This window comes from Rhipicephalus microplus, unplaced genomic scaffold, assembly GCF_043290135.1.
Source record: "Rhipicephalus microplus isolate Deutch F79 unplaced genomic scaffold, USDA_Rmic scaffold_343, whole genome shotgun sequence".
Lineage (NCBI taxonomy): Eukaryota > Metazoa > Arthropoda > Arachnida > Ixodida > Ixodidae > Rhipicephalus > Rhipicephalus microplus.
The window spans coordinates 117,501-130,000 of record NW_027464911.1 but is presented as its reverse complement, the minus strand read 5'-3'; the positions used below and the strand labels follow the sequence as shown (position 1 = coordinate 130,000).

At 60.8% G+C, this 12,500-nt stretch overlaps 2 non-coding genes across 2 annotated transcripts; both read right to left on the bottom strand.

The window, feature by feature from the left end:
- Positions 1-1,117: 1,117 nt before the first annotated feature.
- Positions 1,118-1,270, bottom strand: LOC142793881 (5.8S ribosomal RNA). The gene has a single exon (XR_012891897.1). It is a non-coding gene; the product is annotated as a 5.8S ribosomal RNA (ribosomal RNA).
- A 1,719-nt stretch (positions 1,271-2,989) lies between these two features.
- On the bottom strand, positions 2,990-4,804 carry LOC142793886 (small subunit ribosomal RNA). Its single transcript, XR_012891902.1, has one exon. It is a non-coding gene; the product is annotated as a small subunit ribosomal RNA (ribosomal RNA).
- Positions 4,805-12,500: the final 7,696 nt, after the last annotated feature.

The following is a 12,500-nucleotide window of genomic DNA, read 5'->3' as shown; positions in this document are numbered from 1 at the left end:
ACCGCGTGCGCTCGCCCTACCAAGTGCGCCCGCAACCCTGTACAGGGCCACTTCTTCACAAGGCTGGCAATCGGCTTCCCCGCTGCACGCGTGCGGCGCACAACCGGTGTGACGTGGAAGTGACGGGACACGTTCGTAAACCCATCGCGAACCGAGTACGACGCCCTACCAAGTGCGCCCGCAACCCTGTACAGGGTCACATCTTCACAAGGCTGGCAAGCGGCATTCCGCTGCGCGCGTGCGTCGTCCGAGCAGTTGCGTGATAAACGACCGTGTCGAAAGCCCAAACACCGCCGAGGCCAGTCGCCGCCGCCGCAAGGGCAGCCACGCAGCCTGGCGAGAGGCATCGTCTCGTGTAGCGTCGCCCCCGCCCCAACTGGAGTGGCCCAGTTTTTTGAACGGGACGGGAACTGCGAAGCACTTAGACCGACGGCGGACTACGACGAGAACGCCTTAAGCTTCGCCAACGTTTCGCCAACTCGTGCGGGAGACTTTTTCCGCTTCGCGGCAAGTCGTCGCGCCGTGCTCTCCGCATCAACCGCGTACGCAGCGAACCGCAAACGTCGGGCGCAGCCTCCTCACCTCCCTGCGCTTTGCGCGCGAACGTTCCCTGTTCGCGCGGCAAAGCCTGGAGGAGGCACGGCCCCGCAGCGTGTTCGAGCGCCCGGTCTACGGGACACCCTGCTTACTTCGAGGGCAACAAGCGCAACGCAAGGCTGCGATCTCGCGCACTTTGCGCACGGCTGGAGAAGCTTTGCTGGCCGGCTTTCGCTCCTCGTGTTTACCGTGCGTTAAAGTTGCGCGTCCGTGGCTCTCGCAGCTCTTGCGCGCCCGGTCGCAGAGAGGAGTACGCAACCTCGACCGCACTTTCCCTGCAGGCTTCCTTCCGACTCGAAGTCCTGCGGCGGTCTCAACGAGGTGCCACATCCTCAATGCAGTCGGTCGCCCCCGTTTCGGTTGGGCTCTGGCACGACGGTCGCCACCGTCTCGCCCTTGAGTGGCCGCTGTTGGCGCTCGCTGTGAGGTGTTCAGCGTGCTGTCCGTGTTGCCGACGCGGTCAAAACGAGTCGACGGCTCACGTTCCCTTGTGCGCCGAAGGCTCTCTTGATATGTGATCCGACCCTCAGACAGACGAAGCCAAGGGAAGACCCAAGGCCGCAATGTGCGTTCAAAGAATCAGTGCTCAGTGTGTCCTGCAATTCACACCAAGTCTCGCAGCTGGCTGCGTTCTTCATCGACCCGAGAACCGAGTGATCCACCGCTTAGAGTCGTGAAAAAGTGTTTGTTCAATTCCGTACAGTCAAAACCAAACGTTTCTGGCACTCGGCCAAACAGTGGCCAAGAAGGGCGCTTTTCAGCGCACGCTTGGACTCCAAAACTCTGCCGCGCCTTTTTCGGCTGCCGCAAATCGAGCAAACGGTGTGTTTCGGACGGCGTTTCGCTTCCGCTACTTGCGAGTGCTTTCGTGGTCCACCCCTCTATAAATACTCGGGAGGCGTCGAAGCCGGTTCTCCAAGCCGGACCCGTAGGTATCGTTGTGTGCTCGCTCTCATTGGCCCGCCTAACCAGAAAATGCCTGCGGTACACCCATTTGGATAAGAGTGCACGCAGATGCGGGCCTCGACGGCTACACATTTCCTCGGGCGGCCGCCTCCCGGCCTCCGTGGAGCGCGGGATGCACGGTCCCATCGACAAGCCTCTCCCGTTTTTACCGTGGCGTCGCGGTTCACCACGGCGGGCGGGTCGGTCTCCTCCGCATAAAAAGGGGGACCCCCGCTTTTTGTTCCACGAAATCGCACAAGCTTTTTTCGCATCCACGGTTTGCCACCGCACACCAAAATGCCGATCCGGCTGCCTACTTTAGCCAACAGGTGGAGCCAGGCGCGCCGTACTTGCGCGGCACTTCCCACGTCCACCGAAGTCGGTGCCAAGGACCACTTTCGGCGCCGGAGCCGCGTACGAGCCTACTCGAGGCGGAAGAACGAAGCCAGCAAGGGCCTGGCCGCAAGTGCGTTCAATTGTCGGGACGTCCAAGTCCCTCGTTCTTCCGTGCTTCCTCTTTCGGCAAGTCGTTGCGGCACCTTCCCAAAGCGCGCAGACCCGCTAATCGCGACGAGCGCGACGTGGCCGTGCCGCCTTTCCCTCGGCAGCAAGCAAAACGCCTGGCAACGTCGACGCTCCCCTAACCGCGATCTCGCACCGTGTTTCGTGTGGCGAATTCAAAAGCCGGCCGGCGCTGCTGCAACCATTACGGTCGGTACGCATACGCCGCGGAGGGCGGGACGGTCATCGGAGCGTGCGGTTCCTCCATCGAGTACTGCGCACCTCGGCCGTCGCATCGCCGTGCCATGACCGGCCGCGCGTCAACGCGAACCGGTGCCAGCGAGATCCCTCGCCTGCAAGAACCGACCGGCAGCCTCCGTCACCCGAGGACGCGGAGGCGCTTGCCGCGGACGGCGGGACGGTATGCACTGGTGCACAGCGGACCCGTCACATCGCCAGTTCCTTGACCGACCGCCGACGCTTGTGCCGTTCCTCTCGTACTTGGCAGTCGCCGCGCGATTGTCGGGTCTCGTTCTTGCACGCTCGAACGGTCGGGAGGGCACTCGGCTGGCGTTTCGGGAACGCGCAGCCTCGCCTTCTACCGACGTAACCACGACTCGCCGTTCGCGCTCCGCCGCTCCTGTTTACAGTACTAGGCGGTCCCGCAGCGGTCGGGTCGCGCATTTCGAGCGCTTCGAGCCACGGTGCAGTGGCGGGTCGAAAGCCGACCTATGAGTGCGTTGCGCCGTTTGTACCCGCGTCCGCCACCTGGCCGACCGTCCAAGGTCGCGGTGTTGGCGTCCGCTGGGCGCAACAATTTGTCACGGGGTGCCGCTCCACATTCAGGCAGCCCCGTGGGGAAAAGCCGACCCCGCGTCCAAACGGGGTCAGCGGCAGAAAGTGTCGGGCGCAGACGCAGCTGAGGCGCTCACCCTTCACAATCCGTTAATGATCCTTCCGCAGGTTCACCTACGGAAACCTTGTTACGACTTTTACTTCCTCTAAATGATCAAGTTTGGTCATCTTTCCAACAGACCGGCGCAACCGAAAGGCCGCGCCGGACATCGGTCCGAAGACCTCACTAAATCATTCAATCGGTAGTAGCGACGGGCGGTGTGTACAAAGGGCAGGGACGTAATCAACGCGAGCTTATGACTCGCGCTTACTGGGAATTCCTCGTTCAAGGGGAACAATTGCAAGCCCCTATCCCAATCACGAAAGAAGTTCCACGGGTTACCCAGTCTTTTCAGACAGGGATAAAGACACGCTGCTTCCTTCAGTGTAGCGCGCGTGCGGCCCCGGACATCTAAGGGCATCACAGACCTGTTATTGCTCTGTTTCGTGCGGCTAGGAGCCGCTTGTCCCTCTAAGAAGGTTGTAAGGTGCTGGGAACCCCGCACCTATTTAATAGGCTAGAGTCTCGTTCGTTATCGGAATTAACCAGACAAATCGCTCCACCAACTAAGAACGGCCATGCACCACCATCCACCGAATCAAGAAAGAGCTCTCAATCTGTCAATCCTCCCAGTGTCCGGGCCGGGTAAGTTTTCCCGTGTTGAGTCAAATTAAGCCGCAGGCTCCACTCCTGGTGGTGCCCTTCCGTCAATTCCTTTAAGTTTCAGCTTTGCAACCATACTTCCCCCGGAACCCAAATACTTTGGTTTCCCGGAAGCTGCCCGCCGAGTCATTTGAGTAACTCAGGCGGATCGCTGGTTGGCATCGTTTATGGTCAGAACTAGGGCGGTATCTGATCGCCTTCGAACCTCTGACTTTCGTTCTTGATCAATGAAAACATTCTTGGCAAATGCTTTCGCAGTAGTTCGTCTTGCGACGGTCCAAGAATTTCACCTCTAGCGCCGCAATACGAATGCCCCCGTCCGTCCCTCTTAATCATTACCTCGTATTCCAAAAACCAACAGAACAGAAACGAGGTCTTGTTCTATTATTCCATGCAAGTTTATTCAGGCGACTCGCCTGCGTTGAGCACTCTAATTTTTTCAAAGTAAAAGCACCGGCCATCTCGAGGCACACAATGAAGTGCACCAAGAAAGAACCGGCATGATGTTCAGTCCGAGCCGTCGCATCGGGTAGATGCACTACTCGTCTGGAACTGAGATCCAACTACGAGCTTTTTAACCGCAGCAGCTTTAGTATACGCTATTGGAGCTGGAATTACCGCGGCTGCTGGCACCAGACTTGCCCTCCAATTGATCCTCGTTAAAGGATTTAGAGTGTACTCATTTCAATTACGGGGCCTCAAAAGAGTCCCGTATTGTTATTTTTCGTCACTACCTCCCCGTGCCGGGAGTGGGTAATTTGCGCGCCTGCTGCCTTCCTTGGATGTGGTAGCCGTTTCTCAGGCTCCCTCTCCGGAATCGAACCCTGATTCTCCGTTACCCGTAACAACCATGGTAAGCAAGTAACCTACCATCGAAAGTTGATAAGGCAGACACTTGAAAGAAACGTCGCCGGCTCGTGGCCATGCGATCAGCACAAAGTTATCCAGAGTCACCACACAATACGGGCCGAAACCCGATCGATCTTGGTCTAATAAAAGCACCCGTTACCCAAAGGGCTCCAGGCTCACTGCATGTATTAGCTCTAGAATTGCCACAGTTATCCAAGTAGGAAGAAACGATCTAAGGAACCATAACTGATTTAATGAGCCATTCGCGGTTTCGCCTTATTTCGGCATGTACTTAGACATGCATGGCTTAATCTTTGAGACAAGCATATGATTACTGGCAGGATCAACCAGGTAATCGTTCGACTGCGCGTCCGTCCTCGCCCTCGGCGGGCCGGACGCAGTCTGTGTGCGGCGGAGGCCACCTTCAGGCGCCCCAACACGCTTATTTTGCACTCCGAGATGACGGCGTTCGAGCTCGCTACGGCACAACCTTCCCGAAAGACGAGTGGGAGCCGTGCGGCAAGAAGCACGTTCATGCTCGCTCTTTTTCGTTGCATCGACTCGGTCGCGCCGTGCGGGTTGCCCAAGCCCGCTGCACTGTCGGTGGACCGGCCGGAACTAGCAACGGAGCCGAGACTGCAAAGCCGCCAGACGACGGGTCACGCCCGCGTCTTCGGCGCTTTCGCATCTGAATCGCCCGAGGACGACACGGAACACACCTCGATATCGTGGTAAAACGGCACCGTCCGACAACCAGCCCCTAACGCATCAAGCGGATGAGGCTGCAGACGACTGCCGTGGATTCCCCTGGAGCAGACCCGAGGACACGCTTGACGAGGCCGAAGCCCGCCGCATATCAGACACCCGGTCGCTTTCGCGTACGCCGCTCACGAGAACCCCCACATAATAGCAGCGATAAGTACCCAGACCTCCTTGGGCCCTAATACGAGCGTACTCGAGAAAATTTCACCGCGGGTGTGCCCCGAAACGTGTGGCATGTTGAGCGTGCCACAAGTCTACGTCGCTCTCAAACCCGCCGAGGTCGTAGAATTTGCGACCCTACTCACGAAATTCCCACCGAGGATACGGCCGCAAACGTACCGCACCTTGGGTAGGCCACGAGTTTGTGCAACACTACGCTGACGGCACAGCACCGAGGTCGTGCGCGCACGCACGGGAAAATTCCGCCGCGGTTTCTGCCGAAAACGTGAGGCACCACGACTCTCCGCAAGTTCGCGTCGACTGCGAAAGACCGAAGTCGTGAACGACGTGTCCGCTACTCGCCGCCGACACGCTGGACACCAAACGTACAACGACTCGACGGCGTCGTAGAGGCCCACGACGCGGTTTTCCTTAACGACGTCTCGGCGTGGCACCGACAGGTTAGAACGGCCGACCAACGTTCCCTGTCCGCCGTTCGGCTCAGTCGAAGGGCTCGGCGACTTCGGCAACGCTGCGAAGCCGCACGGTGACGCACGCCATGTCCCCATTTTTTTTTTTCTTTCTGCGTCTGCCGGGGTGCCCCTATAATAGCAGCGATAAGCACCCAGACCGCCGTGGGTCGCTCGCCCCGGCTGACGTGGTTTTTCGTACTCCTGCGGCGGTCGCCGTCAAGCACGTCCAAATACGCTACTTTCGTGGGCGCATTCACGCTCTTTCGCTTCGCCGGAGTGCCAGCACTCACTCTGCCAAAAACGGCGAACATCCGAGCGGCGGTTCCCACTTTTGCGTCGGCGTCGCAAACCCCGCCCCGGCAGACGAGGTTTGCCGTACTCGTGCGACGGTGGCCGGCGGGCACGTCGAAAGACGCCGATATCGTGCGCGAATTGGCGCACCTTGGCTTCACCGGAGTGCCGCCACTGACTCCTCCAAAAACGGCGAAGATCCGAGCGGCGCTTCCCACTTTCGCATCGGCGTCCCGAACTCCGCCCCGGCTGACGCGGTTTACCGTACTCGTGCGACGGTCGCCGGCGAGCACGTGGAAAGACGCCGATATCGTGCCCGAATCGGCTCCGTTCGGCTTCGCCGGAGTGCCAGCACTGGCTCGGCGAAAGACGACGAACATCCGAGCGACGGTTCTCACTATTGCGTACGCGTCGCAAACCCCGCCCCGGCAGACGCACTTTGCCGTACTCGTGCGACGGTCGCCGGCGAGCACGTAGAAAGACGCCGATATCGTGCCGGAATCGGCCCCGTTTGGCTTCGCCGGAGTGCCAGCACTCACTCGGCCACAAACGGCGAACATCCGAGCGGCGGTTCCCACTTAGCCGTCGGCGTCCCGAACTCCGCCCCGGCAGACGCGGTTGCCGAGCTCGTGCGACTAGCGACCGCGAAGCCGTCTCGCGACGCCGCTTTCGTGCGCGGCTCCCACTGCGACCTGGGTCACCCGAGGTCGACGAGCAAAAAAGAATGTCGAAAAAAATTTTTTTTTTTTTTTGCGTCTGCCGGGGTGCCCCTATAATAGCAGCGATAAGCACCCAGACCGCCATGGGTCGCTCGCCCCGGCTGACGTGGTTTTTCGTTTTCCTGCGGTGGTCGTCGTCAAGCACGTCCAAACACGCCACTTTCGTGGGCGCATTCGCGCTCTTTCGCTTCGCCGGAGTGCCAGCACTCACTCTGCCAAAAACGGCGAACATCCGAGCGGCGGTTCCCACTTTTGCGTCGGCGTCGCAAACCCCGCCCCGGCAGACGAGGTTTGCCGTACTCGTGCGACGGTGGCCGGCGGGCACGTCGAAAGACGCCGATATCGTGCGCGAATTGGCGCACCTTGGCTTCACCGGAGTGCCGCCACTGACTCCTCCAAAAACGGCGAAGATCCGAGCGGCGCTTCCCACTTTCGCATCGGCGTCCCGAACTCCGCCCCGGCTGACGCGGTTTACCGTACTCGTGCGACGGTCGCCGGCGAGCACGTGGAAAGACGCCGATATCGTGCCCGAATCGGCTCCGTTCGGCTTCGCCGGATTGCCAGCACTGGCTCGGCGAAAGACGACGAACATCCGAGCGACGGTTCTCACTATTGCGTACGCGTCGCAAACCCCGCCCCGGCAGACGCACTTTGCCGTACTCGTGCGACGGTCGCCGGCGAGCACGTAGAAAGACGCCGATATCGTGCCGGAATCGGCCCCGTTTGGCTTCGCCGGAGTGCCAGCACTCACTCGGCCACAAACGGCGAACATCCGAGCGGCGGTTCCCACTTAGCCGTCGGCGTCCCGAACTCCGCCCCGGCAGACGCGGTTGCCGAGCTCGTGCGACTAGCGACCGCGAAGCCGTCTCGCGACGCCGCTTTCGTGCGCGGCTCCCACTGCGACCTGGGTCACCCGAGGTCGACGAGCAAAAAAAAATGTCGAAAAAAATTTTTTTTTTTTTTTTTGCGTCTGCCGGGGTGCCCCTATAATAGCAGCGATAAGCACCCAGACCGCCATGGGTCGCTCGCCCCGGCTGACGTGGTTTTTCGTTTTCCTGCGGTGGTCGTCGTCAAGCACGTCCAAACACGCCACTTTCGTGGGCGCATTCGCGCTCTTTCGCTTCGCCGGAGTGCCAGCACTCACTCTGCCAAAAATGGCGAACATCCTAGTGGCGGTTCCCACTTTTGCGTCGGCGTCGCCAACCCCGCCCCGGCATACGCGGTTTGCCGTACTCGTGCGGCGGTGGCCGGCGGGCACGTCGAAAGACACCGATATCGTGCGCGAGTCGATGCTTCTTGGTCTCGCAGGAGGGCCGCCACTCACTCCTGCAAAAACGGCGAAGATCCGAGCGGCGCTTCCCACTTTTTCGTCGGCGTCGCAAACCTCGCCCCGGCAGACGCGCTTTGCCGTACTCGTGCGACGGTCGCCGGCGAGCACGTCGAAATACGCCGATATCGTGCCCGAATCGGCCCCGTTTCGCTTCGCCGGAGTGCCAGCACTCGCTCGGCCAAAGACGACGAACATCCGAGCGACGGTTCCCACTATTGCGTACGCGTCGCGAACCCCGCCCCGGCAGACGCGGTTTGCCGTACTCGTGCGGCGGTGGCCGGCGGGCACGTCGAAAGACGCCGATATCGTGCACGAATTGGCGCTCCTTGGCTTCACCGGAGTGCCAGCACTCACTCGGCCAAAAACGGCGAACATCCGAGCAGCGGTACCCACTTAGCCGTCGGCATCCCGAACTCCGCGCCGGCTGACGCGGTTGCCGAGCTCGTGCGACTAGCGACCGCGAACGCGTCTCGCGACGCCGCTTTCGTGCGCGGCTCCCATTGCGACCTGGGTTACCCGAGCTCGACCAGCAAAAAAGAAGGTCGAAAATTTTTTTTTTTTTTTTTTGCGTCTGCCGGGGTGCCCCTATAATAGCAGCGATAAGCACCCAGACCGCCGTGTGTCGCTCGCCCCGGCTGACGTGGTTTTTCGTACTCCTGCAGCGGTCGCCGTCACGCACGTCCAAATACGCCACTTTCGTGGGCGCATTCGCGCTCTTTCGCGTCGCCGGAGTGCCAGCACTCACTCTGCCAAAAACGGCCAACATCCGAGCGGCGGTTCCCACTTTTGCGTCGGCGTCGTAAACCCCGCCCCGGCAGACGCGGTTTGCCCTACTCGTGCGACGGTCGCCGGCGAGCGCGTCGAAAGACGCCGATATCGTGCGCTAATTGGCGCTCCTTGGCTTCTCCGGAGTGCCGCCACTCACTCCTCCAAAAACGGCGAAGATCCGAGCGGCGTTCTCCACTTTCGCATCGGCGTCCCGAACTCCGCCCGGGCTGACGCGGTTTACCGTACTCGTGCGACGGTCGCCGGCGGGCACGTCGAAAGACGCCGATATCGTGCCGTAATCGGCCCCGTTTGGCTTCGCCCGTGTGCCAGCACTCACTCGGCCAAAAACGGCGAACATCCGAGCAGCGTTTCCCACTTTCGCATCGGCGTCCCGAAGCCCGCCCCGGCAGACGCGGTTTGCCCTACTCGAGCGACGGTCGCCGGCGATCACGTCGAAAGGCGCCGAATTCGTGCACGAATCGATGCTTCTTGGTCTCGCAGGAGGGCCGCCACTCACTCCTGCAAAAACGGCGAAGATCCGAGTTGCGCTTCCCACTTTTTCGTCGGCGTCCCGAACTACGCCCCGGCTGACGCGGTTTACCGTACTCGTGCGACGGTCGCCGGCGGGCACTTCAAAATACGCCGATTTCGTGGGCGCATTCACGCTGTTTCGCTTCCCCGGAGTGCCAACACTCACTCTGCCGAAAGCGGCGATCATCCGAGCGGCGGTTCCCACTTTTGCGTCGGCTTCGCAAACGGCGCCCCGGCAGACGCGCTCGTGCGACGTACTCGTGCGACGGTCGCCGGCGAGCACGTCGAAAGACGCCGATATCGTGCTCGAATCGACCCCGTTTCGCTTCGCCGGAGTGCTGCCAGTCACGGCGCAGAAAACGGCGAACAAGTGTTTTTTTTTTTTTTTTCCTAGAATTTGTGTTATAGAAGGCACATTTGATATCGGACGATAATTTTCAACTTTATCACGCGCACCGATTTTCGTGTAGAGGTTTGCAAGTTTATGGGAATTTCTCCACTTGGAATAATGCGATTTAGTAGTACTACGAGAACTTCATGGATGTACTCAAGGGTACGGGGCAAGTCAGTTACGTCAACACCTGCAGATTTTTTACACTTCAAACTGAAAATTGTTGGTTGTGAGTCCTCGTGTGATATTAAAGGCCGATTCGCTAACACATAGAACAAAGAAAGAAAGGAAGAAAAAACGCCCGCGCTCGCTCAAGAAACCTGGGTTCGCAACAAGTGGCAACAACAAGCAACCGAGCGAGTGCGCCAAAACCCGTGGCGGCCGAACAAACGCGAAGTCCCAACCGCGTCAGCCGGGGCGGCACGGGACAGGAAAAATCACTTCAGCCGGGGCGGCGGGGCACCGAATAAACCTCGTCACCTCGTCGCAGGATAAAAGAGGAAACAAAAAGTCTAAACAGCGTCTGCTGGAGCGAATGCGTAATAAAACAACAACAACAACAAAAAAAAAAACACCCGCGCTCAAGAAGTCTGCAATCACCACAAAAGGCGACTGTGACCGAGCAGCGTCAGCCGGGGCCGTGCGGAAACGGAAAAACCGCGACTACCGGGGCGTCGAGGCACCGAAAAATCCACTTCAGCCGCGGCGAAAAAAAAAAACAAAAAGAAAGACGGAGGGGGGGGGGGGAACCACGTCTGCCGGGGCGAAGGAAAAAAAAAAACGCGTCTGCCGGGGCGAGCCCGGGGGCGGCACCACCGGGAAAACTGTGGCAAACAGACATGGCGATCGAGTGAGTGGGCCGCCAGCCAGGCTCAGCCAAAAAGTGCAAAGTCCGAACTGCGTCAGCCGGGGCGGCAAAAACCACGTCAGCCGGGGCGGCGCAAAAAACCGCGTCTGCCGGGGCGGCACGAAACCGCGTCAGCTGGGGCGGCGCGAAAACTGCGTCAGCCGGGGCGAAAGAAAAAAAAAAAAAAAACGCGTCTGCCGGGGCGAGCCCGGGTGCGGCACCACCGGGAAAACTGTGGCAAACAGACATGGCGATCGAGTGAGTGGGCCGCCAGCCAGGCACAGCCGAAAAGTGCAAAGTCCGAACCGTGTCAGCCGGGGCGGCAAAAAACCGCGTCAGCCGGGGCGGCGCAAAAAACCGCGTCTGCCGGGGCGGCACGAAACCGCGTCAGCCGGGGCGGCGCGAAAACTGCGTCAGCCGGGGCGAGCCCGGGTGCGGCACCACCGGGAAAACTGTGGCAAACAGACATGGCGATCGAGTGAGTGGGCCGCCAGCCAGGCTCAGCCAAAAAGTGCCAAGTCCGAACTGCGTCAGCCGGGGCGGCAAAAAACCGCGTCAGCCGGGGCGGCGCAAAAAACCGCGTCTGCCGGGGCGGCGCGAAAACCGCGTCTGCCGGGGCGGCGCGAAAACTGCGTCAGCCGGGGCGAAAGAAAAAAAAAAACGCGTCTGCCGGGGCGAGCCCGGGTGCGGCACCACCGGGAAAACTGTGGCAAACAGACATGGCGATCGAGTGAGTGGGCCGCCAGCAAGGCTCAGCCAAAAAGTGCTAAGTCCGAACTGCGTCAGCTGGGGCGGCAAAAAACCGCGTCTGCCGGGGCGGCACGAAACCGCGTCAGCCGGGGCGGCGCGAAAACCGCGTCTGCCGGGGCGGCACGAAACCGCGTCAGCCGGGGCGGCGCGAAAACTGCGTCAGCCGGGGCGAGCCCGGGTGCGGCACCACCGGGAAAACTGTGGCAAACAGACATGGCGATCGAGTGAGTGGGCCGCCAGCCAGGCACAGCCGAAAAGTGCTAAGTCCGAACTGCGTCAGCCGGGGCGGCAAAAACCGCGTCAGCCGGGGCGGCGCGAAAACCGCGTCTGCCGGGGCGGCACGAAACCGCGTCAGCCGGGGCGGCGCGAAAACTGCGTCAGCCGGGGCGAGCCCGGGTGCGGCACCACCGGGAAAACTGTGGCTAACAGACATGGCGATCGAGTGAGTGGGCCACCAGCCAGGCTCAGCCAAAAAGTGCTAAGTCCGAACTGCGTCAGCCGGGGCGGCAAAAACCGCGTCAGCCGGGGCGGCGCAAAAAACCGCGTCTGCCGGGGCGGCACGAAACCGCGTCAGCCGGGGCGGCGCGAAAACTGCGTCAGCCGGGGCGAAAGAAAAAAAAAAAAACGCGTCTGCCGGGGCGAGCCCGGGTGCGGCACCACCGGGAAAACTGTGGCAAACAGACATGGCGATCGAGTGAGTGGGCCGCCAGCCAGGCACAGCCGAAAAGTGCCAAGTCCGAACTGCGTCAGCCGGGGCGGCAAAAAACCGCGTCAGCCGGGGCGGCGCAAAAAACCGCGTCTGCCGGGGCGGCACGAAACCGCGTCAGCCGGGGCGGCGCGAAAACTGCGTCAGCCGGGGCGAGCCCGGGTGCGGCACCACCGGGAAAACTGTGGCAAACAGACATGGCGATCGAGTGAGTGGGCCGCCAGCCAGGCTCAGCCAAAAAGTGCCAAGTCCGAACTGCGTCAGCCGGGGCGGCGCAAAAAACCGCGTCTGCCGGGGCGGCGCGAAAACCGCGTCTGCCGGGG